The 26,145-nt window shown below is 41.8% G+C and overlaps 1 protein-coding gene and 1 non-coding gene across 3 annotated transcripts in view; both read right to left on the reverse strand.

Moving 5' to 3' along the window:
• NEBL (nebulette) overlaps window positions 1-26,145 on the reverse strand; it is a 348,466-nt gene that overhangs the window by 262,459 nt on the left and 59,862 nt on the right. The window lies entirely within an intron of this gene.
• Window positions 21,985-22,095, reverse strand: LOC132489585 (small nucleolar RNA SNORA72). The gene has a single exon (XR_009531986.1). It is a non-coding gene; the product is annotated as a small nucleolar RNA SNORA72 (small nucleolar RNA).

Below are 26,145 nucleotides of genomic sequence, written 5' to 3' on the forward strand. Positions count from 1 at the left end.
AACTGGAAATTTTCCCTCTAAGTGAACAGACTGTTTCAAAAAAAACAGGATTCCAGAAATAGTTTGTCAAGCTGTCCAGGTTTGCTGTTATGAAACCAGTGCCCAGGCCAAAAGAATTAATCTCTTTTCTCCCTGAATCAGAATTTTCTCAATGAGCCTTAGGCCAATTAACCAGGGAGGGCATCCAGAATCTCCTCATCACTCCACACTTAAGTCTTCTGCTTTTTTCAGCATTTCTAACCTTTCTTTACATTTTCTAAACAAACTAAGAAATGCTTGATTTCACACATTTTAATACAACCTGGCATGGGTCACTGGTCATCATAATGGTTTCTATCCCTCTATAGAACAAAATAAGGTACAAAGAGATTAAAATGCACATACATGTATTCATATCTGATGATTATCTAATAATATTAATCACACCATCACTTTTTACAAAGGACATAAACAAGTTTTCTGAAAGAATAAGTCTTAACGCCATTTTCCCCTGTTAGTGCAAGTCATATAAATATCCCCTACCACGTACTTGTGGCAGCTTAGCCAAAACGCAGGCACTCATAATAGAAATGAAGCATCGGATTTGCTGCACACAGTGCCACGTCCACACAAAGCCTCACACTTCGGACAGGAAGGGAAGAATAATACTGTATCCACTGGTAGCTGCAGGGGGACTTTTCGGGAGACAAAATGGCATTACTTGAGTTGGAATTTGGCCAGGACACTGGGGCTAAATACCCGGACTCTTGTGAAAAGTGCCCTGGGATTGTTAATGCCCTCCAGTCATCAGGACCTCAGTTTTGTGTCTTCTATGAAAAGAAAAGCTGATTAGATCATTTAAGTAAATCTCTCCGTGGGCTTCTTTAGCTTCTGATTATCTAGGTATGCTTTAATCACCCTCAAGACTGCCCTGGTGAAAATTAATGACAGATTAATGTGAGACACTCCAAGATATCAAACCATCAAAATATATACCTCGATAATGTATCACATATATATTTTTCACTTGTTCCCCAGGGGATTAATTTAGAGACCCAGCGATTCCTACTTGGACTAAATCATGTTGTTTTAAAGAGTACATAATATCCCAATTATCCTGTTACCCTTATCTTTATGAGTCTCCAAAGGAGGGATAGCCTAAGTGGGGTGATTAGATTTAATACCACAACCCTGATCCAAGGTCCTGTTTCAACAGACACTCTTTTTTTTTCCCTAACAATTACTCTGAACATTAAATCTCCTGTTATTTACTAAAACACCATAATAAGACTTTAAACACAATTATTCATTTCCTTTGCCATAGAGAAATCTAGACTCTATTCAAATTTCTTAAGGGAATAAAAAGAAACTGAAAATCTCATTTTAGGTGGTAATAATATTCATAAATATTTTATACTGGCATGCATGTATAAGAAGGGAAACATTTCTTGTATTACGTGAACAAATTCTCTTTTAAATACAGGATTTGGGGGGAGGACCCTTGAAAATATTAGCAAATGAGTTCCTCCTCCCCCTCTTCATCACTAGTGTCCACAAAACCCCAAAATAAAATGAATTCATTAATTTCTTCCCCTTTTTTCCCTAAATCTTTATTTTACCAACACACTCATTTGTCTGCCTGAATGAGTTGTTTTTGTCCTTCCCAGCCTTCACAGAAGGATGTTTTAAGGTTTTCTTTGGCCCACAGGGCAACTTTGCTAACTCTTGGTTTCCTCATCTGTAAAAAATGGGACAGCTCGAAGAGATCAGGGGTTCTGAACCCAGGCTGTGCATTCAAATCACCTAGGATGCTTTCAAAATTTAAAAAAAAAAATTTTTTTTTTAATCCCTTAACCCAGCCCCCTGAGCTTCTGATTTGGTTGTTTTAGGTTTAGGGATCCAGCATCTATCCTTTTTAAAAGTTCTCCAGATGATTCTAATGTGCAGCCAGAGCTAAAAATAAAAATGACTGAATTAGTGTCTCCAGGTTTCTTTCAGTCCTAAAGCTTTCCGTGTCCATCTATTCATATAAGGACCACTTAGCTAACATGTCCAACACACGGAATGGGTTGGTTTCCTAGGGCTGCCACAACAAATTACCACAAACCTGGAGGCTTAAAACAACAGACATATATTCTCCCACAGTTCTGGAGGCCTGAAGTCTGAAATCAAGAGTTTGGCAGGGTTGGTTCTTCCAGGAGGTTCTGAGGGAGAATCCGTTCCATGACTCTCCCCGCATCTGGTGACTGCCAGGCCATCCTTGGCGTTCCTTGTCTTCTGGAGGCATCACTCCACTCTCAGCCTCCATCTTCACGTGACCCTCCCCTCTTAGGCCCTGTGTGTCTTCTCCTTTTCTGTCTCTTATAAGGACACTTGTCATTGGATTTAGGGCCGACCCTAATCCAGGATGATCTCACCTAGAGAGCTGTACCTTCGTTACATCTGCAAAGACCACTATTCCAAAGAGGATCACATTCTGAGATTCTGGGCGGACACATCTTTGGGGGCCACCATTCAACCCACTCCCCTGGAGGTGCCACTTTTATCAGAAGCCAATAACAGAATCCTCTGAAACAGGTGCTAGGACAACTGAAAGGTACACTGCACAGAGGAGACAGGCCACAGGGCTTTTGGCTGCCATCGCAGGGAGAACGAGGGACAGGAGGAGGAGACCACGAAGGGCGCACCAAGGTGGCTCTGGGCCAACTCCCACCAGCAGCTCAGGACTCAGCTGTCAGGTCAATTCTCCTCTAGTTAGCGGCAAAATGAGCCGGTACCTCCGCTCTGCTGGGACAAAGAAGTGCATGCTGTGTGGCCTCCATAAAGAGGGACCGCAGAGTTGGAAAGGCCTTCCGTGACCGCTCAAGAGGCTATGCATTCCTCAACCCTGGAAAAGGGCCCTCGTTTATTATGTTCAATAATCTCACTACTTTCTTTCTTCTACTATCCCCCCAAACAAATCCTCAGACCTAATGGATTTCCATGAATCCTGTTATACATAGCAAGGGGGAAAAGAGACGATAATGCTATAAAATGCCTACTACAACGATAATCCTGTTTTTATGCCAATTCATGTTATTGCCGTCTTTCAAAGCTATGCTCAAAAATCCTTGCCCTTTCATGGTTTCTCCCCACCCCCAGGCCTATGGACCACCCCAGTTCACATCCTTTAGCATAAACATGCATCATTTTAAGTGTGTCTGCTTGTACTTGTAAATATGCTTCCTCCACACATCCTATGCCTGTTTAGACCCAGGCCCAGTGAGGCTGATGGCTCATCGCAGGCAGGGATGCTGCCATCGGCTTCTATGGCACTGATACTGTCCTCCTCACAGAGGTTGTTACCTGAGAGACTATTATATTAGGCATCTCTAGTCAAATGTTGCTTCTCATTTACTCATTTAACTTCTTTTAGGACTATCACCCAAAAGAGAAGAAGAAAAAAGAAAACAAGATAAAAGAAATGTTTCTCTGTTCTGAAATAAGAGTGGCATACCCAGTCTCGAAATACAATGATAACATTTTGAATTACAAACCCATGAAGGGATCTAGCAACGAATACTTACATAAATAAATGCTAAGGGGAAAGCACCTCTCGAACACCCACCCATTTCTTCATTTCTTTAAAATGGTTGGAGACTAACTGGGCTGTGTCACTGGCTGATAACAGGTGAGCTGTAAATGGAGAGCTTGTTTTTCTTCTTCAATCCCCCGAAGTAACAAGACCTAAGAACAGCTCCGTCGTTAACTTGATTACCTGGGTCTCACACGGTTACATCAGTGATCTGTGATGTTACACCAAATGGCAATGATTTCACATAACCAACCTATCACCTGAGGAGAAGAGGTGGCAGGTGCTGTTTTACACTTGCAAACCCAGCCCTTTCCAGATGATGTGGTTGCCCAAAAGTGAAAGATTCTGCCCCTGCTCTCTAGCATGGACTGCCTGTCCAGAGGGTAACCTTCATTTTCTTCAAACCTTAGCTTTCAGCAGTTGTCTACTAAGTTACATCACTTGAATGGTAGATTTTCTCAGCCCAGGGTATCATCCATTTAAATCATCAATCCACTTAAATACAGCCACCCTAAGAAAATATCTGCAAATCCTTTATCTGATAAGGGATGGGTATCCAGAATACACAAAGAACTCCTACAACTCAACAACAAAATAACAAACAACCCAATTTTAAAATAAGCAAAGGACTTGAACGGACGTTTCTCCAAAGGAAATCTACAAATGGCCACTAGTCACATGAAAGGATGCTCAACATCACTCATCATTAGAGAAATGCAAACCAAAACCACAATGAGATACCACTTCACACACATTAAGGTGCCTATTATAAAAAAAGAATACTAACAAGTGTTGGCAAGGATGTGGAGAAATTGGAACCCTTGTTCATTGCAGGCGTGTAAAATGGTGTAGTCGCTGTGGAAAACGGTATGGTAGTTTCTAAAAAAATTAAACATAGAATTACCATATGACCTAGCAACTCCACTTCTGGGTATATATCTAAAAGAACTGAAAGGAGGAACTCCAACAGGTATTTGTGCATCCATGTTCATAGCAGCATTATTCACCACAGCCAAAAAGAGGAAGTAACCCAAATGCCCATTGATGGGTGAATAAATAAACAAAATGTGATATATACATACAATGGAATACTATTCAGCCTTAAAGAGGAAGGAAGTTCTGACACATGCTAAAACACATGAATCTTGAAGACATTATGCTAAGTGATTTAAGCCAGTCACAAAAGGACAAATACTGTGTGATTCCATGTATATGAGATACCTACAGTGATCAGTTCATAAAGATAGAAAGTGGAATGGTGGGGCTTCCCTGGTGGTGCAGTGGTTGAGAGTCCGCCTGCCGATGCAGGGGACACGGGTTCATGCCCCAGTCCGGGAAGATCCCACGTGCCGCGGAGCGGCCGGGCCCGTGAGCCATGGCCGCTGAGCCTGCGCATCCAGAGCCTGTGCTCCGCAACGGGAGAGGCCACAGCAGTGAGAGGCCCACGTACCGGAAAAAAAAAAAAAAAAAAAAAGAAAGTGGAATGGTGGTTGCCAGTGGCCAGGAGGAGAGGAGAATGGGGAGTTACTGTTTAATGGGTACAGAGTTTCAGTTTGGGAAGATTGAAAAGTTCTAGAGATGGAAGGTGGTGATGATGGCACAACAATGTGAACGTGTACTTAATGCCACAGAACTGAACACTTAAGGACGGTTTAAAAAGTAAATTTAAATCATATTTTAATCATAATAAAAATAATATATTAAAATAATAGTCATCCAAATCCAAAAATTATCTACATTATAATACTTACTTTTAAATTAAGGTTGTTAGAGTCTATCTTGCTTTTTGTTCTGAGCAGTACTGAAAAATCATGCTTCATCTACCTTTTTTAAAAAAAATAAGGAGGAAAAAGAAATAAAAGCTTCTTATCTCACTTATCCCCTTCATATTTGCTGCACAGTAAGGTAAGTTTTAAATTACTTTTGATAATAAAAATAAAAACACTGTCATTTTCATAGTTAGAATTCATCCGATGTTCTGTTGGTTCCACTCACCCTCCTGGTGTTCTGTGCCTCACTTCATCTTGTTCAGAAATCCCCTAGCACCCGTCCCTCCCACCCAATACACCCAGAAGGTAGGAGGAAATCTCTCTCCTCTGGGGTTAATGCCTCTCAGGCACAACAGGACTGATAAAGCTTTTAGCAGCCCAACCTATGGGCTCCCCAACACCATTCATGACCACAAGAAAGTGCTTTAGCTCTTAGGAAAGCAAAACCACAAATAGCCAAACTATCGAGTAAAGTGAATACTGCAGAGTCAGAGTCACAGCAGGGACAATGAGAGACTGACTCTAGAATTCTGGCTCTCAACACAGTTACTACTCTGAAAATCAGGAATGGAGGGGAGGGTGGATACAGAAAATGTGCTCTATAGGTGAGAAAAAAGTAATGGGGAAAGCAACATCTGAGGCTGGAAGTTCATCTCACCTTTTTCATCTAAAAGTAGACCTAAAAATGAAAACAGCAGCATAAGTACAAATGTATTCTTGTCTTAATGACAGAAGAATGGACACAGATGAAGTAGACATCTGCATATCTTGAAAATCTTAACATCCTGTGTTACTTACAAAACGTTTGAACAAGTAAAGTGTATTTTTTTAATAATAAATTTTCCAAATTACTATGGTGAGCACTTTTACAATCAGAAAAACAAATCCTCAATATAAAAATTGAAAATATCACAGAGTATAATAAATGTTTTTCTTTCCTAAATATAGTTAGTCCTTTTTATTGTCTATAGAATTGTCTATAGTATATATCATCCTGGACCTTCATTCCTGGTCGATGCACCTCGAAATACTTCTCAAATACCAGCACACAGCCCCATGCTGCTGTTTTTACAAATGTCCTGTATACACATACGCAGATGTATCTACCTCCATGACATGCTCAGTTGGGCAGGCCTTCAACAGTTTCGATTGCTTAATAAAGAAGAATCATCTATCTATACTTTGCCACATGCCAGAGGAAGGTTCATTTCCCAGATCATTCTCTCTCTATCCAGCCAAGGAAAATATCCTTGATCTTATTTTTAGAGAAAGAAAGAGACAGAGACAGACACTTGGGCAATGCCCTGGAAGAAGTTGCTGTCTTAGTGTTTCCACTTGCTGATTAGCCTGGTGCCACTTGGTGGCACTGTTGATTCCAGTTTGCTCCCTCATCCAGGGGACGGGTGTATCAACTGATCCAACCATAATAAGCACATGTGACTCTGGCTGACAACCTTAATAGACACATCAGAATGTCTGTATTCCTATCTCCCAAATATAAATGGTAGATCTTATAGTAAATGCTCTTCTCTTAGAACCTTCCCTTGCTTTTCTATCTAGAAATCCAACCTTCCCATGAAGGTGCCTATCGGCCTGCCTCCATGAAACCTTCCCTATAAACTCTGGCTGGAGTCTCCCATAGGGCATGGCAATCTGGGAAAGTTACCTTGGGCACCGCCCTGGTAGAGAGACAAGTGGGCAGGAACTGGGAAAGAAAATGAGTTGGTGAAAAGGAAGCAGTGCCACCATCTTGAGATTTTTTTTTTAATACAATATAAAACACAGAGAAAACAACACTTGGATAGACTTTCATTTATGTGATCTATTTGGTGTGTGCTTTCATTAAGCCTCCCAATACACCTGTGTGACCATCCTATTCTAGAGACAGGAAAGGGAGATTCATAGTAACCTGCTCAAGGGCAGGCACACAGAATTTGTGAGTTGAAGACTGGAACCTCATCCTTTTCTCCAAGTCCCAACCCCACACTGCCTTGACAGAACAGGGGCTCTGAAAGAGCTCCCAAGGTAAATATACACAGAGGCCCAGCAACCTCTAACCCAAACCTAAAGACTGAAGTGGGGCAACTACCCCTCAAGAAGGTCTGGGGCTCTTATCTTCATTTACCCACTCCCCATGCGCCCCACAAACACATAATCACACATATTGAGCTGCATATTCCTCTATTTGTTCAACTTTGTTTTCTTCCTTCAAGATTACCAAAGTTGTTAATTTTTTAAATATTTCAGTCATACAAACGTTTGGAGGAGCCAACATAACACTGACGTACGTGATCACTGTTTTCTTCTCTGAACCCCTCGGGGAAGTTCTGCCTCTGTTGTACGGTGATCTTTCCTTTTTTGTATAATAAGGGGATGTGACAAAAGCCTTGAGCAATGACAAGGTAGAACCCTCAGGGGAGGAGCAGAATACGGATATTTTATATCAATAATTATTATATTATTGCTTTGAACAACACGTATCACGTTCTTTAGTGGTGAGAATAGCATTATATGATGTTGCAGCTAGTAGTTCTGATCACAAATCACCACCAGTGAAGGATAAAACATAGGGAGATATTTCTGGTGGCTGTGATCTTACTATCAGCATTTAGTTTATGATGCATATAAAATATGACTGACTATCAAAGAATGATGCTAATCTTTTAACAAACACCACAGCTTATATGTACAATAAAAGAATGTCATCACCTTCTAACTGGGTGCTTTGGAACATTATATACACATTCTTGAGGCTGCTCAAAACTCTGTGAAAATTCCTCTTTTGATATTGTATTCAATGCCTGAGACATATACTTTTGATTCTTCTCAACTGTGGTAAATATTCATACTTTGAGGGTGGATTTCCTTTTTGGAAACAGCTGAGTCACCTGGAACTAAATCTGGCACAGAAGCTGGAGAAAACTGAACCAAAAATAAGATTCATTCATTGAATTATTCAACAATTATTGCATTGGACACTATGCCACATGAAGACAGCCTCGGCTCTTAAGGGGCTCACAGTGGAAATAATACCATTTTCCCAAAGACGTTTAAGTAGCTCTGGTTGCTTTTAAGTAGGACTATGACAGGAGAGTAACAAGGCTGGGTTTCTGAACTGGCTCGTAAAGCAGTTATAAAAGCAGTCCCAGAAGGAGGTGTTCCAAACCTGTTTGAGCAACAGCAACTTCAGTGGCATCAATGGCACGAGTATGTGACCTCCCAACAGGGCTATTCCAACAAAGGATGCTCGCCCAGAGAGTAACATTCTGGTATGTGTTACTTTACAATTTGATCCAGTATTACTTTACCATCATCACATCTACTAAGCCCAGCAAAACTGCAGTTATGGGTTATGATACTGAATGATAAGAAATCTTTCCATTTGTTTCCTAAGCTGGCCTAAAAATCAATGTGGCCACCATTAAAGGTAGGGGAGAGCTATAGTGCCTTACAGGATGGCAGAGCCTCCCACTGGTGTGGGGTGGGAAAGACAGCCAGCACAGTGACATGCAACTTAGTACATACTGGGGGAGGGGGGGGGGGGCGGTCAAATAAGTAAATACATAGAAGATGACAGGAGCCAGGCTTCTCACTGTCAAAGAAGCGAGTTACAAATATGGAAAAGGAGAAAACTGGAAACGAAGATATTGGTATGAACTCATAGATACAGAAATTAATGATATTTAACACACACATAAATATAAATATATATTTCCTAGTCCTGACAGCTAAGAGGACTCGGAAGCAGCAACACCCCAATAGCAATAAGCATACCTAATGCCCTAATGCTTGGTTTCTAAAACCATTCTTCACTAAAAGAAACCAGGGATCCTTGGAGAAATAGATGATTCCAAAGATGGACAGGGAGACTATCGATGAGCCTAGAATATCTTAATGTGTCAGAAACTAAGGAGGTGCCTAAAGAATGACAGAATTGTGTTAAAAAGACACAGAAACTTGCTTATATGGGGTCACATTAGCCAGGTGTGGGACCATTTTAGGACCAAAATAAATAATGATAGTGATGGATTATAACCCACTGAATGAAATAGGAAATCATAAGTCTGTACTGATAAAAATACATGAATGAACAAATTAAAAGTCTGATGAGGACTAGGATGCATATCTAGTCTCAAAGGACTCTCAACAAAGTTCATATTAATTACAACGGGAAAAAAAGTAATTTTACAGAGGAGAAGGCTAGCAGACATGACCTTAATCAAGTGATTAAGTGAACATCACCAGTAATGGATCAAATCAAAAATGTGTGTCACCTGGTAGGAGGCAATGAAAAGAATACAGCACCATGTCCATGGAATCCCTGCCTGCGACGCCTAACCTCGATACAGTCATGAAGACACATCAGCCAAACTCAAGTTGAGGAACATCAACTGACCTTCAAAAGCATCATGAAAGTCACTGAATGACTAAGGAATCGTTGCTGGTTGAAGGAAGCTAAAGAAACAGGACAAGGAAATGCAGCACGTGACTCTAGACTGGATGCTTCTGCTCTAAAGGGTATTATTAGGACACCTGGCAAAACGGGAATGGGGTCTGAAGATTAGATGACAGCAACAAATCAACAGTAGTCTCCTGATTTTGATGGTTGTACTGTGACTATATAGGAGAATGCCGTGGCTTATAAGAAAGCCACGCTAAAATATCCGGTGGTGATGCGGCATCGTGCTGGCATCTTACTCTCAAATGGTTTAGGGGCAAAAGAAATGTTTTTTATAGTGTACTTTAAAACCTTTGTAAGTTTGAGATTTTTCCCCAAAAAAAGTTAAAAAAAAAGAATGTGTAAAGAGAGTAGAATAAATAGTCTGATGCTGCAACTGGCCATCCCCTCATCCCACTCCACTGCCCAGCTTGGTCCCATACCAGCGAACTAGCACAGGAGGGAAGAACACTGTCCCTATCCCTAAGGACTTGAAAAAATGCTTATCTAAAAAGGGAAAATTACAGGAAATGCAGGAGGGATGTGCCCTTTTCCTGCTGACTGATTCAAAGACCAAGGACCACAGCGATGAGTAGAAACATTAACACTTACCAGAGGCCAGCAGAGCCCCGTTGGGTATAAAAGCTTTAAAGATTTTTAGGGTATAAGAATATAAAGTAAGTTAGGAGGGCCTATCCAGGCAGACCCGGGGCAGCATAGAGTGACCCCAGGGCAAGCAAGAGTCTATTTAAATTGGCTGAACTGTGTAGCTGTTGTATTTGTCCAGGAAGCTTCCCTGTCCCTCTTCTGGAGACGGAGCCCACCCCTCCCACCACCACAACAGTCATCCGTTTAAGAGGTACATATGACCCACAGTCCGAGTTCTTCCTGAAGTATGTATACAACGCTAGAAGAAAGACGCTCTCTTTGCGCTGTGGTCACTCAGCTCTCCCTACAACTCTTAACAGATCTGGTACCCTTCCAGAGCCAGTGTTCCCTTTCTTACTGAAGCCACTGTAGACTGGGTTTCTCTCACTTGTCCCCCACAGAGTCATGACTAATACAGCTGCCATCTCAGAAAAAGACAGTCTCTAGTGTAAAGTTGTAACCTGAATTTCCAGCACCAGGTCCCACATACCTGGGTACCATATGCTGGTTTCCGGGCCCTAACCAACTGCTGGATGCATAAACCAGCCACTGAGGTCTCAGACTGATGGAACTGAGATTAAATCCTAGAGTCCAGAGAATGGGAGTGGCCTTGAGTCGTCCTCAAATTTCTCTGCCCCTTTAATTCAACCACAAATGTCGGGTTCTGCTCAGTACATCATGGTCTGGGTGCTGGATGCAGTTGTATACATTGTTGCCTTGTTCCCCAACTGCCTTATATATACTGTTCCTCTCCTCGGTTACACTTTAACTGTTTTATGGGCAAGAACCTAGATTCCCTTTCTCTCTGCCTGCTGAATGGACGCTCAATAAACATAACTGAATGGTTGCCCAAGTATAAAAAGATCAGATTAAAGCTCAAGGCTCTGAGTGAAAAAATGCGACTAACAATAGCTGAAGAGTCTCACTACAAACTCACAGTGCCTTATTCGGGATAGACTTCCAAGAAACACTGAATGAATGAAGTAACCTTGCCGTCTTCCTCCTGTTAAATCCCCAGCAACATTCGCCAAAGCACCAGGCCACACACTCCTGCCCGGGGCGTGCCTGCTTGCTGCCAAACCTTGACGTGAATTTAACCACCTGGTCTGGTCATGCCTCTTGGTCAACTCATTAGGAAGCCTGGCGGGGAGTTTATGCGTGGCTAGCCCTGTCGCACATGAATGCTTTTTAGAGAAGAGACCAGTGGGTTAGTGCAGAAAAATGTGCAAGGGTTATGCCCATCTGATCTCCGCTCTGCTTAGGCAGCATCACCGTGCTTGTCACCCTCGCTGTGCCTAAACAGCTTCCTCCCAGCTGTGAACCAATACCGTGAACTCTTAGAAGACAAACGACCACAGATTTGGAAAGAATCACCCTCTAAAGCTGCTCAACTTCCATGTGAGGACCCCTTTTCTTTCTTATGCTCCATCACATTCTATTCTTGAAATCTCTGTATTTTTACCAAAAGTATAATATACTTCAGAGACTTTATTAAGTTACATCAGCTTTCTTCTCATTGTTTTAAAAAACACTGAATTTTTTACAACAGAGTATTTTAAATAGCGTTTTTAAAACACCAAACACGTAAAAATGCTCACTTAATTAAGACATTAAAACCATTTTTTCTCCATAAAGATTAAAAAGTTTACTTTTGTTAAAGTAAAATTTTATTCTAATATAAATACACAAATATGAAAATATATATATACAAATGAACCCCATGACAGCCAGACAACAGGATATTTCTTCCTCATTGGCATCATACTCTGCAGGGTAGACAAGTCACTCAGACATCATGAATAAACATAAAAATATTTTAGATACATTGGGGAGAGGTGGAAATGGAAATATGCACTTTTTCATTTAGGATTTTCTTAAAATAGGCTACATCTGTACTTTGCCTTATCTTCAAAATACTCCTTTGATAAAATGTATTTTGAAAAAAAAGTCCATAAATATGTTTTCACTGGTCAGGATTTAGTATTCTACTGGTGCAGTGATATAGAAAAGAAACTAAAGAGACAGGAGCAGTACTGCTGATTGTGCTTCACCGTAATTTTCACAGGAATGTAAAGGTTCAATTCTATGCTGTTTATTATTAGGGCCAATATAAAATAGAGCTCATTTGTATTTAGTGTTTTGTGTTTAGAAATACCCCATAGTCAATATTAGCTTATGCAAAGCTGCACAATTTGTGTAAGGAGAAATCAATGACTGGTAGATTTCTAATTCTGTAGCAATTGCATTAAGACCCCATAACTCAAACAGCATGATGCTATTGCTACAAGGTTATCAATGCTCTTTTATCTGTTTCCCTGAAAAAAAATTTTCTTTTAAAACACTGAAACCGGGCTTCCCTGGTGGCGCAGTGGTTGAGAGTCCGCATGCCGATGCAGGAGACACGGGTTCGTGCCCCGGTCTGGGAAGATCCCACATGCCGCGGAGCGGCTGGGCCCGTGAGCCATGGCCGCTGAGCCTGCACGTCCGGAGCCTGTGCTCCTTAGCGGGAGAGGCCACAACAGTGAGAGGCCCGCGTACCGCAAAAAAAAAGAAAAAAAAAAAACCCCACTGAAACCAAAGAATGGCCTGGAGATTGTGTTTCTGAAGGTGCAAATTAGAAACCAGACTTCTGGTGAAACTAAAAATCAAGAACAGTTACCAGCAATAAGGAATCTAGTCACAGCTCGTATAACTGCCAACCCTAGGGAAAATGGAAAGCCAACCTCATCTCCCTCTATAACGACATGCCCTGCCCTCACCACACTTTCATGCCTGGGCAACTTGGTGCTCACTATCTGTTCCCCCACCCCCAGGGTCAATCCTAACCAACTTGTTTGTCTGCTAAACTATCCATCTAGACTCCCAACTATTTCTTTTGCAAGGGATCTTTCTTAATCCATCATCTACTCTCCCTCACAAAGAATCTGCCTGCCTCTCTCCTCTGAGCTTCTATCACATCTGGGTACACCTACAGGAAAACGCAAGACACAGTGTTTGAATTCATTTATTTTTCTACCTCTGTGTACTCCTGGAGGACAGAGGCAGTTAACATCTCCTTGTGCCCCCAATGACCAGCAATGTCTAATGTTGTCAACAATAAGTTTGTTGAATGACTGAATGACTGGGGTTTCTGAAAACTAACACTGTTTTTTACCTCACTTTTACTTTTTTTATATATATGTATTTATTTTTGGCTGCATTGGGTCTTCGTTGCTGCGCACGGGCTTTCCCTAGTCGCGGCGAGCAGGGGCTCCTCTTCCTTGCCATGCGCAGGCTTCTCATTGCAGTGGCTTCTCTTGTTGCGGAGCACGGGCTCTAGGCAGGTGGGCTCAGTAGTTGTGGCTCGCAGGCTCTAGAGCTCAGGCTCAGTAGTCGTGGCACATGGGCTTAGTTGCTCCGCGGCATGTGGGATCTTCCCGGACCAGGGCTTGAACCCGTGTCCCCTGCATTGGCAGGTGGGTTCTTAAGTACTGCGCCACCAGGAAAGTCCCTCACTTTTACTTTTTATGGTTAAGTTTCATAAGCCAACCCTGCCCTGTTGGGGTATAATACATAATTAAACTTTTCTTCTTGATGACTCAAGTTCATCCTCATTCTATAAATTATCACTGAGGCCCTCTGGCTACTGATTCATACAGGACTGCGTGCTGCAATCCTAAAAGCCTCCCTATGGCAGGGATCTACGAACTCTTGGGTCACTTCTTAAGTTTCCTCTGTCTCTTTTTTTTTCAGACTTTCTCTTCACCCTGTTTTCAGTAAAACTGCCTCTAGTAGTGCTCACAATCCACCTCTCTTAATTAGTAGCCTGTAATCTGCTAAAGCAGAGGAATTTGATAACTAAGCTTGTTAAACCTGTGCAACTAAAACTAAAGCCTTTGAATTGGTGCCTATAAAGCAATAATGTCTTGGGGCTCCGGTATTTGGAATGTGTGGCAGCTACTTCAGATGTTTGAGATCTTGGAAATGACACGACATTTTCTCCACCCTGGTTTGCAGTCCTGACCTCCACATCATTGAGATTTTATAACAATTAAGCACCTGAGATATGATTTTCCATAATCCATCATTAGAAGAAAAAAATTCACATGGGAATCACTCAGAAACTGAAAGTTTAAAATGAATTAAATGGCTCTTGATACATTCTGAAGTAAGCTAATCCATTTCTGTTCTGAATCTGACCATTTGTAAAACAGAAAACACCACAGTAGATATTGTCTATCAATCAGGATGGGCTTGATTATGCTGTGGGAACAAACAACCCAAAATTATCAGTGTCTCCCACTGACAGCAAGTTTTTTTTCTCACTCATGCTACATGTCTACCATGAATCACCTAAGGGTCCACATTCTCACCCTGGGACCCAAATATCTATCTCCATGTTGTCACTCCTAGTGCACAGGAAGAGATGCAGAACGCCACATACTGGTTCATAAAACTTCTGCCCAGAAGCGACACCATCACCTCTGCCTTCATTTCATTGGCCAAGGTAAGTCAATGGCCATTCCTGAGCCCAGCCAGGCCAGAAGGAACAATCCTCCTGCAGGGAACGGAAGCATGGGAAAGGAAACTGGAATATTCGGTCAACAGAAACACCGTTGACTACAGTGACTATAAAAGAAGGGAGGCAGGGCTTCCCTGGTGGTGCAGTGGTTGAGAGTCCGCCTGCCGATGCAGGGGACACGGGTTCGTGCCCCGGTCCGGGAAGATCCCACATGCCGCGGAGCGGCTGGGCCCGTGAGCCATGGCCGCTGAGCCTGCGCGTCCGGAGCCTGTGCTCCGCAACGGGAGAGGCCACAACAGTGAGAGGCCCACATACCGCAAAAAAAAAAAAAAAAAAAAAAAAAAAAAGAAGGGAGGCGGATATCAGTCACAGGTGCTGCCAGCAAAGAATAATGACAGCAGCCCTTCCCACAGAGGATGGACTTGACCTCAGAATCTCGCTGACCCCAACATTCCAGAAAACTGACTGAGGCTGGCAAGCGAAATAAAAAGTATTTGCCAACGCTTCTCCAGAGTCGAATAATCCAATGTCCGGGGTTAAAGGAAGGCTTCCCAGAAGTAACATCTGAAATGAGCCCAGGTGATGTTCCTAAGCGGGTAACGAAGACGAAAAGGCTGTTTGAGGCAGAAGCAGCAGCACATGCAGAGCTCTGGGGGTGGGATGGTGTGGCTCAAAATGAGGGTTACAACAGCACTCCCCATGAAGAAGGACACAGCTGGAGCTCATGTGGTGACAGAAGAGAGTGAAAAAGTGAGACACAACAGGGAGATCTAGTTGGTCTGACAGGATCTTATAGGGGTGGAAGGAGGAGAAAGCAAAGCTGACGTCTGTTTTTCTGTCCTGAGCAGAGTCTGGAGAACACTGACATTCAGGAACGAGGCACAAGGAAGGAGGCACAGGCCTGTGGGGGGAATACGAGGCCATTCCTAAGCACAAGAAGTCTGAGCTGCTCAAGGGACCCGCATTTACACATGTAAGTGGGGCGTGTCCGGGGCACAGCTGGAGAACTCAGGGTGAGAGCTGAACGCCCAAAACGGACCATCGGCTTAGAGACGGTAACTGAAGTCCGGAATCCAATGAGCCTGTTCAGGGAGCAATCAGAGTGGGAAGCACAGAAGCCAGGTCAGAGCTCAGGGGAAACAGCACTGGAGAAAGGAGAGAGATGAGCGCGGGAGAGGAAGCCGGAGGCAGAGAGACCCAGAAAGGTGGACTGAAGAGGAGCCTCCGAGTTTACCCCCAAAGTTGGGTACTAGCGACTTGTGAAGAGCAGGGGGGAGTCGAGGGGTTAAGGACAGGCGTGGGGCTACCAGAAGTGGCTAGAAGAGCGAACGGGAGGTGGGAGGGCAGGGACCGCCCTACTCATCACCACGCCCCAAGCACAGCTCCGCCTTCCTCCCGTACCCCGCCTCCTCCCAGACACAATCAATCGCTCCTCTGAATGAAAGTCCCCGTGAGAGTTAAAAGAAAATGAAAACAGACGTCTCTTTCTAAGAAAAATAATTTCATGGTTCTAATATTTAAGTTAACCTTTTGTAGCACTGTGCCTTCTTTTAAACTTAAAAATGATTGCACATCATGTTTTACTGCGTGGTGAAGATACAAAGCACACACACTGCCTCTAGATCGATGACTCCCAAGCTCATACTCCCAAGCCCGGATCTCTGCCCGCCACGTTCTGGCTGTCCATGGGTGTCCCGCTCGCCACTCAAACCTACCCTGGCCAAGGCTGACCGCTGCATCTCCCCCCGCGAAAATGGAATCCCTGCCCAGTCAGTCAGATATGGCACTTAAGCTGTTCAAACAACATTTTAAATCAACTATACTTCAATAAAATAAGTTTAGGTTGTTCAAGAACCTCTACCTCCGCAGTGAACTGCTTACAAAACAGTATCGCCCCAAGAATCTCTGCCTGATAAAACTGCAAACATAGATTCTTGCTATAAACAAAGATAATGTCTATCTTCTCAAGCACAAGTACTTGGGCATTCCCTCCTCTGTTTTCTCCCCTTAATTATAAGAATATATTTTTAGGATGAACAAATTAGTCACACTTAACATTTTTATTTTAGTCCTTATCCACCTCACTGACCTGTGTTACACCAAGACACCTGAGGCCAAGGGCCAGCTGTTAGGAATCAGAAAGCTGAGCAGCCTCGCTGCCCCCATCTAGTTTTGTTATTAGCCGTTTCCCACTTGGCTCAGAACTCACCTTTCATGCTTACTGGTCTCTGCTGTTCACTTCCTGCTCTTCAGCCTAAATACATATCTCTACTGAACTTTAGATATACATATCCAACTGGCTAGCAGACACTTCAGACTCAACATGACCGAAGTCAAGTTCATCTCACACACACGCAGTGCCCCACCGCCATCTAATCAATCATCCCAACTAGAACCTCAGCATAACTTTGACTTCTCCTTCTCCTCTACAACCCAAGCTCAATTCCACCCTCTGAATCACTCAGATCTGTTTATTTCCCTTCCTACCACCGCTGTCTGGGTCCAAGCCTCCATCCTCTCTGTCCCGGCTTACTAAAATAGCCCCTGACCACAAGGAAGCAAGGAAACAAGGCAGTACTTCACAATTAGCTAAGAAGACTTTATGAGTCTACAAGTGGAATTCTGGTGTTGTGGGGCTGGGTGGCAGGGGGGAGGTTGCCCCCTTGTAGTGTCTCAGTCATAACATTTATCCTGTTGGAACATTTGAACTTAGATCCTTATTTTCCTCAAAAAAAGAAAAAAATCTTGAGAGTGTTTAATGTAGCTGTGACATTTCAATAAATGGAAGAACAAATAAAGGATCAAGAATCATATCCAGATTTTGTTTTTTTCTGCTACACAGAAATGGAGTATGAGACTAATAAGTAGCCTACAAAATACAGTGTCAATACAAAACAAAAACACATCTTTATCCAATCAGCTTTCGGGTACCTTCAAGTTTCTTCTAAAATTTTCCCCAAATTCAATCATTTAGTCTCCATCTCTCCAACTGAGATTCTTCATATCTTATGCTTGGATTGCTACTACAGGATAGTTAGTTTTTCTTCATCTTGTATTTGCTACTGATATTTTACCCATAATTAATATAATCTTACAGCATATAATTTTTTTAATTTGTTAAGGTCGACTTGAATTTTTTCATATTTTACAAAGTAGCAGCAGCTCCATGAAATCTGTGAATTTGACGTCATATTCTCTAATTCTTAATCAAATTACCCACAGAAATATTAAGCAGAACTGGGCCCTATGTTCTATCACTCATATCATTTCATTGGTTGTGCAAACAAATATAAATGTTCTATGGATGTGACACTCATTCATTCATTCATTTATAAACCATTACTAGAGCCAAGAGAAAGTATCAGCTTACTGAAGTTAAGATGAACACAGCTATTATTGTCCCATGGTTTATCTGTCCTATACACAGAAGGCAGTTAGATTAGTCTACTGCTATTTAGTTTATACAAAACTCAGTTGGTAACTAGGTTCCTCCAGAAATGATAGTAAAATTATTTGACAATTTGATCTGATATGTCTTTTATTTATCATCTATGTATTCAATGTTAGTCTGAGTTATCTATAATTTCCATGGTCAATCTATTTTGGCTGTGTCTTTTTAAGCTAGTCACAACACTTAACATATTTTAATTCGCACGGACTTTTCTTTATCTACACAATTTAAAAAATAATAATGGCACCTGCCAGTTCCTTCAGTACCCAGCGTGCCTGACTAATACAAATAGTTCCAGTTCTTCAAAGCACTTTTTAACTCTTTTTCTATTTTGACTCTTTGCTTTCATCAAAACTGGGAACTGCTCCAGGCCCCTTCACATCTGATATCTCTTATGAAGAGTGAATTGAATAAGACATTAAAAGCCTCTGCCTTTTCACCAGCTTCTGTTATCAGTTTTCTCGTCCTGTCCATCAGGGACCCATGCCAAGCAACTGGTGAAATTATACTACAACAAAGTCTTTCTGAAACTTGCAGTAACTAGCCCATATGGACAGGGTCCAAAGTGGACTCACAGGAGATTCTCCCTGAGCTGGGAAAAGTTTATAACAGGAGAATAAGAGGGAATATAGATTGCTTTTTTTCAATTCATTGTATTTTATTTTTTCTTGGCTTCTTGTGCACCTTTCAAGAGGAAGAAAAAGGAGGGAAAAAATTTTAAACCCATCTCTAGTAATTTAAAATCAGGTCAGTCCTTTTTTTTTTTTTTTTTTTTTTTTTCATTTTAACACAAACAAATGAAGATTCTTCAAGATTTGGTCTCCTTTCACCTGGCTGTGTCTATCTTGGTGACTCAGAGGAGAAGCATTCGGCAAAGAAATGCATGGTGGTGCCAGAGTGTTTGAGGCATTTTATTAGAGGACCATGAGTTTTAAGGGTAGAAAGGAGAGAAGTCAGCAGGAGAAGGTGGTTTCTGGTCTCCCTTAGTTTGCTTTGGTCTCCTCCTCCCATCACACAGCACTTTGAAAGAACTAGGTACCCAGCGCCAAGCTCATCAGCCCTCCACCAGCAGTGAGAAAACTCCATCAGTGTTTATTCAGTCTGCTAAGCCCGTGAAAACTGAATAACATTTCCAAAATGTCGCTCTTGCCAACAAGCTGAAATAGGAGAAAGAATGTGCAACTATATGTGGTCAAAACTTTTTAAGTGCTTTCTTCAAGATTAAAGAGTTGATAGAATCAAGAAAAGGGAAAAGATACGTAGGCCCTCTTTGGCTCCTGTATGCACAAATCTCTATCTTGATCAAATACATGTAAGTTCACCCACTAGAAGAGGAAAAAAGTATTTTTTCCTGAAAAAATCTACTGCTTCATACACAAATCAATACATGTCTTGTGAAAATCTTTTTTTTAAATGTCCTAGACCAGTTTACTAAGCCTCTACTGCAGGTGTTTTTCACACTCCATGAATCACACCAAAGTTCTCGCTGACCTTCTTCTGTAAGAGATAAAATTTTTTCCTCAGAATCAGGAAACATTGTGTCATTTTTATGAAAGACTATTTTCCATTCCAAGCTTTCCACAGAAAATTCTATTTATCTGTGGTTTGACACCTTAAGAATCATTACTCAATTTGCTCTTATGAGTTCTTAAGAGTCTAAAGAAGGCCAGGAGTCAGCTATTGCTTAAAAACCTGTTTCTTCTAAAATGCCATTCTTTGGTGGTAGCATGTGTTTTCAAGTCCCCTTTAACATCAGATAACACAGTATGGTCACCTCTTGGCTTCCAAGCCTCACAGTATTGAAAGTGAAATTCACTGAACCAGATTCATCAACTGGAAGAATGACAATACTGCATGAGAGACTAGAATTCTTCCCCATCAACTATTCTTAAGTGTTAGTAAGGAAAAGACTAGGGTCAACAGACAGAACCAGTGGTTGGAATAGCACAGAAAAAGCTCCTTATAATTAGGTAAAGGGATCCAAAGTGTAACTGTCCCTGTGATTTATATTAGTGCTTCCAAAATTTGACATCGTTAAGCATTGTGGTTCATGGACCACCTGCATCAAAGTCAATGCTAGTGTTTGTTTAAAATACAGGTTCCAAGGCCTCATCTCAGACCAACTGTATCGGGATCTAAGAGGTGGGGGTCCAAGACTCAGCTCCTGGGACTCTTCTTAGGTCCACTAACGTTTCAGAACTCTTGCCCTAAAAGACAAGTCTCACAAATGTCCTAACCAGTAGACAGTTATCCAGTGGGTGGTAAAATGTGAAGACATCTGGCCAAGGTATGGACTGAGTTGGGGAAAATCTAGCCTAAGAAAGGCAGGTGGAGGGAGTGATAAGGGGATCAAGGTCAGAGTGAAGGAAACTGATGAGGACAGATGGCCAAAACCAAGTACACGTTCCCGTAGATGTAGAATTTCTTTTAAATTCTAAATCAATAAACTTTCAGAAAACACTGAGTTAAGGATGTTAAACTAGGATATTCACAACTCTACCTCTTAAAATCAAACCACTAAACTGCTAGGCCAATTGTTGAGCTTAAGGAATTTGAAGCCAATCAGATTTAGAGCATAACTCGAGAATGTAACGTAAGTATGATAAAGTAAGGGAAGTACGGCTCAAGTCATACTGGGATCTCGAACATTTTCTATATTAATTTACCTTGAATTGAATTTAGAGCACCCTATGCTCAAAGACAGAAGGATACCCCAGTGGTGTTCACCTCCTGGCCACCGGTTAGCTTTGTTCGGTGTCAGTCAGGAGTAGTCTATGGACATCAGCTTTTGGAGAGAGTGGCTGGGCAGACTTGGGTTTGGCTTTCTCATGCCTCCTTCCCCTGCCAGTCCTCAGAGTACTATGCAGAAGAGGCCAGAACTGGGATGTAAGAGAACCTGGGTACCTGGGCTCTGATCTCTACTAATCTGCTAACTAGACTGAAAAAGTCATTTAACCTTGTAGGTTGCAGCTTCCTCATCAGTGCAATGAAGAGGTCAGACTAGATTACCTTCCAGCTCTAAACCTCTAAATGTAACATTATCCACAATGGTGATGCAGTGCTTTTTGCTTTAAAGAGGACAGAACTCATAGGCATCTCAATTTATTTTCCCCCATTGAAAAATGTAATATGTCACAATGATCCTGTTGTGTTGTGACTTTGGGAAAACAAAATAGATTCTGACTAGAAGAAAAATAAAATCTATTTGGGCTTCGGATACTAGTGAAATTCTAAGCCCCTCTTCCTTATCTTCCCGCCACCTTCCTTGCTTTAGCTCTCTCCTCTCTGTCTTCACCCTCAATCAGCTAATTGCTTTAGCTGCATAACATGATTTGCATAGAACACTTAGTCCTCAAAAAGTTTTGCTGAGGGTAGTATCTTAGATTAGCCTCAAGAAGTCGTTTAGACATTCCTAAAGGGTCTGTAAAGGACAGAATTTTTTTTTTCTAGAAAATAAAACACAGTAATTTTACAATTCATTTAATGTCATCAGGTAATCATCAAATTAGCAATTGTTATCTTCAAAAGTTATTACACTAGCTGTGCTACCATTTCTCAAGGTTGATCGGATACCTAGAGTCACAGACATTTCCCACATAAGATTCATCATGTAAATCAGACTTGGTTTATCACCAGCATTTATAAAACCAGACCTAGGAAAAGAACTAGGTCTGGGGACATATGCATGGTCTTAAGGGACAGAATATTTACACAACTTTTTAGAGCTACTCGGTTTTGACTGTGTATTTTTAACAGAGCTTTAAACTGGATTCATCACATCAATCTACCTTTCCTTGACTTGTCTCTACTCTTCACCTCACTCTGGGCCCATCTCTTTCATCCTAGCACCCGCATCATTTCCTCTGCCCTTCTTAATCACAGTATCAATAACCAGCAAACTGTTATACCTCTCAGCTTATATTTCATTTAACTACACTGGTAGGAGTTTTCACTTCTCAGCTACCACCACTTCGGAAATTTTTGCCCACACACTGTCAATTCTTTACTGTTTCCAAATAAAATTCACCATAACTATTTGTTTACTCTTAGCAAATAAAATGAACTCAATAATAGAGTGCATCTTTTCTGTTCCCTATAGCAATAGGTTTGCCTCTATTTCCGCTAAACTAGTCATTTTTTGTATTGTCAGGCGCTGGGGTCTCTGCCTGTACTATTCTGGTTACAGCATTACCAACAAAAGATTTACAAACAGGTTTCCATGGCAAGCAACAAGAACAAATGAAAAAGTCCAAGAGAAATGTAAACTGAAAAGATAAGGCTGAATCCATTTCTGATGGCACTGGAATGCAACCCTCCCAAAAGCAACCACTTTCATCAAGACAACTGAAATTATTGGCATTTCCCTGAAACATGACAGGAACCATGCAATAAATGAAGACATTAGACTTTTTGATTGATATAATAGTCGCAGCTCCATGCAAAAGACTCTAATGACACAAGGGCAGTCACCTTCTGCATACAAATTCTTTTCCTTATTTAATGGACTGGACAAGGGTTGCCATTTTAATTCATGGCCCTCCATAAAATGAACACTTAAAATAATCTCCTTTTGAATCTTTATGTTTTCTGTAACCCTGATAGCAAAGTGCTGCTACCAACAATTATCTAAGCGTAAACAGTTGTTAGAAAAGGCAGAATCAGTAACGATGGGTCAGCTGAAAAGAGGCAAAAGAGTGGAGTGGGTGTAGATTTATGACAGTGTTAGGACTCAAGCTGTAGGCCCCTCTCAGGTGATAATATAGCAGCACACACAGAGTACAGATACTGAAAGAAGACATTTTCATTCATTCACACAAAAGACAAAGGCAAAACTATGACTTTTTCCTCTTGGTAGCCCTAGAACTCTTTCTCACACACAGTAGGCGGTCGATGCTCACTGAATGAAATCATAATGCCAAACTCAGAGTCAGGAAACCCAGTGATGTTAAAAATAAATTATTATGCAAATAAAACCACATCATTTCACACGAAGAGAATGTGGATGGATTTCTCTGTCTCTCTTAGTAATGAGAAGCTAGTCTGAATATCTTATGCTAGAATTGGAATAATTTCTTGTTTCTCGAGTCCCTCTCTCCCAATAATTCTTCCCCCACTCCAATCAACCCATAAAGATCAGGTCGTTTAGGACTCTACAAGACTGTTACAAGAAAGCATAAATATTCTTCAGTATGTATCACTATAATCTGAATGTATACAGAAAAACAAATTTGATCGCATCTTCCTCTGGCCCACTTCCTCCATGGCCTCTCATTGGTGCTGATTTAAATATTGTTTGGCCTATAACCATAGACGTAGCAAAGGAGTCAAAGTGAAGTCTGCCCTTTTCATAAACATAATAAAGGTCTATTACAAGACGGGAACTTACTGAGTAAATGATTACACTGAAAGTGTTGGGTATGGATTCAGTAATTCTGATTTCTTTCTACACGACCTCAAAAGCTCTCAGTGCCCTGCCCACCAGCGCGGCAGCCTCCCTCAGCCTCCCCGGCAACCTTTTCCTCCCTCTCGCCTCGCTTCCTCCCCCGCCTGGTGCCAGCCTGCGTTCCGTCCCTTCACACCAGCTTGCCATTGCTATTCCCACCATCTGGAGTCAGTCTTCAGCATCTCTGTCTCATCAACTCTCCATCTATTTTAAAATATCATCTGAAAACATATGTTTCCCCCACACACACCCCTTTCAATTTCCTCTCTGCTTTTATTTATTTCATCCTCTGACTTCCTTCAGCTCTGAAAAACCCATCTGATTCCCTTCAGAAAACTGCTCTACAAAGGGGCTGTAACTGCATTTGATATGAAAGACTGTAATCTCTCAGGTCTGAAATATCTCATGTGAGTGGTCAGCACATGCTCTTCCATTTTATCTCCATGAAATGATGGAAAGAGTGAGAAAGACTATGAACCAGGAAATGAGGGCATTTCTAACCTTAAAATTACCTTGAAGGCTGTGGAGCGTTTCCAAGTGTCCAGTGCTGCTCGGCTTCTAGTGCACAAGCCACAAAGAGGCCAACCCGAGATCACCCCTGAAAGTCGCTGTCCTGAACATTTTTTAAACACTTAGAACTCAAGAAGAAGCTGCTTAACCCACTTTTAGGATTGCCAATAAGTGAACTGGAGAAAAACTTAAAAAGCTTCCCTCCATCCTTTCTATATCCCTTCAAACTTCCCAACAACCTGGACCAAAAGAAAAAAAAAAAGGAACAAAACCCCCCAAAACAGGGGACGAAAGTGCTCTAGACACCCAGTTGGTCAGAAACTTCCAGACTGCCCGGCCACCTCATTCTACTGCCTCTTTATTTTCTCTAATTAACCTCTGCTGCTGCGATTATTCCTTTTTAATTCTCCCGGCCAGCATTTATTAATCATGTGTAGGACGCATGGCGCTCAACCATTCTCCACCATCAGCCAAAGCCTTTCTGCACCGTGCTGTTGATTGTGATTCTTTCATCTTATTTGCCTTTTCTTTCTTTCTTCCCCCTCACCACAATGAAGAAGCTGAAAAATGAGAATCTCGCTCTCAAACTCCACTCTATTGTCAGTTCCTCGGGCTGCAGCAGTTGTGAGAGCTGGAAGAATCACTGTTGCTAAGCAACACTTTTGCACCCTGTGTAAAAGATAAAGAGCACCATGCGTGGCTCTGAGGGCCAGGCAGTCCAGTTCCCCATGAACTCTAGGGGGCCGACCTCAGGACAATCAACAGAGAAATGTCGACTCTATTAATACAGGGCTTGGGGAGGAAAGTTCTTAAATTTTCTTTCTTTTTCTTTAGATCATTTCTCATTTTCTCCAAAAGAAAGATGACCTAATGAGCAAAGAAATGGATGGCAAACCCATAATTTGAGTTTCCAGGATTGATCTGTGCCACAAATTCACTCGTTGAACAGAGCTGCTTCATTATACGCCCTTCCATGACTCGGTTTCTTCCCCTTGAAAAAGTGAAAATTAAAATCAGCTGCTTCACAAAATTGTAGGCAATTGATTTTTTTTAACAGTATTACAAAGTCCTCAGCAATGACTAAACTACCATCTGTTATTAAATGGTAATAACACATTTCCTGCCAGTCTTCTTCAGATGTCCCTTGTAGCAGTTTTTCTTATCCGAGATTCCATTCCCACCTATTGACCTTCCGTGAGAACATTTTGTGGCTTTTTAGCAGAAATATTAACCATCAGAACGTAACTTCAGACAAGGGAGAGTCACCTCAATCATTCACAGCCTGAAACAGAAATGGATGTGCCAGCAATGGGGTAAAGACTGAGAACAGCCCTCAGGCTCCTCCCTCTTTGTCACTTCTGAACTGAAGCAAAAAGGGAAGAAGTGGGTGACGTTGAAATATCATGACCGTCTTGAACTCCAGTTATCTGTCAGTCTAAAACTCCTGTGATACTCAGATCCCTCCCTGTGGCTCAGACTGCTAGTCAGCCCCACAGTATCTATTCTCTGTTCTTCCAAGATCAGACTTCATGCCCAGCTCACTTGCAGCTAGGTGTGGCCTAATAGCAGCTCTGGCCAAAACAATCTGCACAGAGGTGCTGGGTGAAACTTTCTGGTCGTAGCTTCCATTTCCCATGGCCCCCACAGCTTCTTGTTGGAGGGAAAGTGGACATGGTGAGAGTCATCATGAAACATCTGGACAAGGGTAAGATGAAGGGAGAGTGGAAAAACAAGAATGAGCCTGGGTCTCTGATGGCTTCACAGACTTAGGTGATAGAGAAATACACTTTCATCTTGTTTAAGCTGCTGTTATCTGGTTTCTCTGTCACCTG

This window comes from Mesoplodon densirostris, chromosome 4 (genome assembly GCF_025265405.1).
Source record: "Mesoplodon densirostris isolate mMesDen1 chromosome 4, mMesDen1 primary haplotype, whole genome shotgun sequence".
Classification (NCBI taxonomy): Eukaryota; Metazoa; Chordata; class Mammalia; order Artiodactyla; family Ziphiidae; genus Mesoplodon; species Mesoplodon densirostris.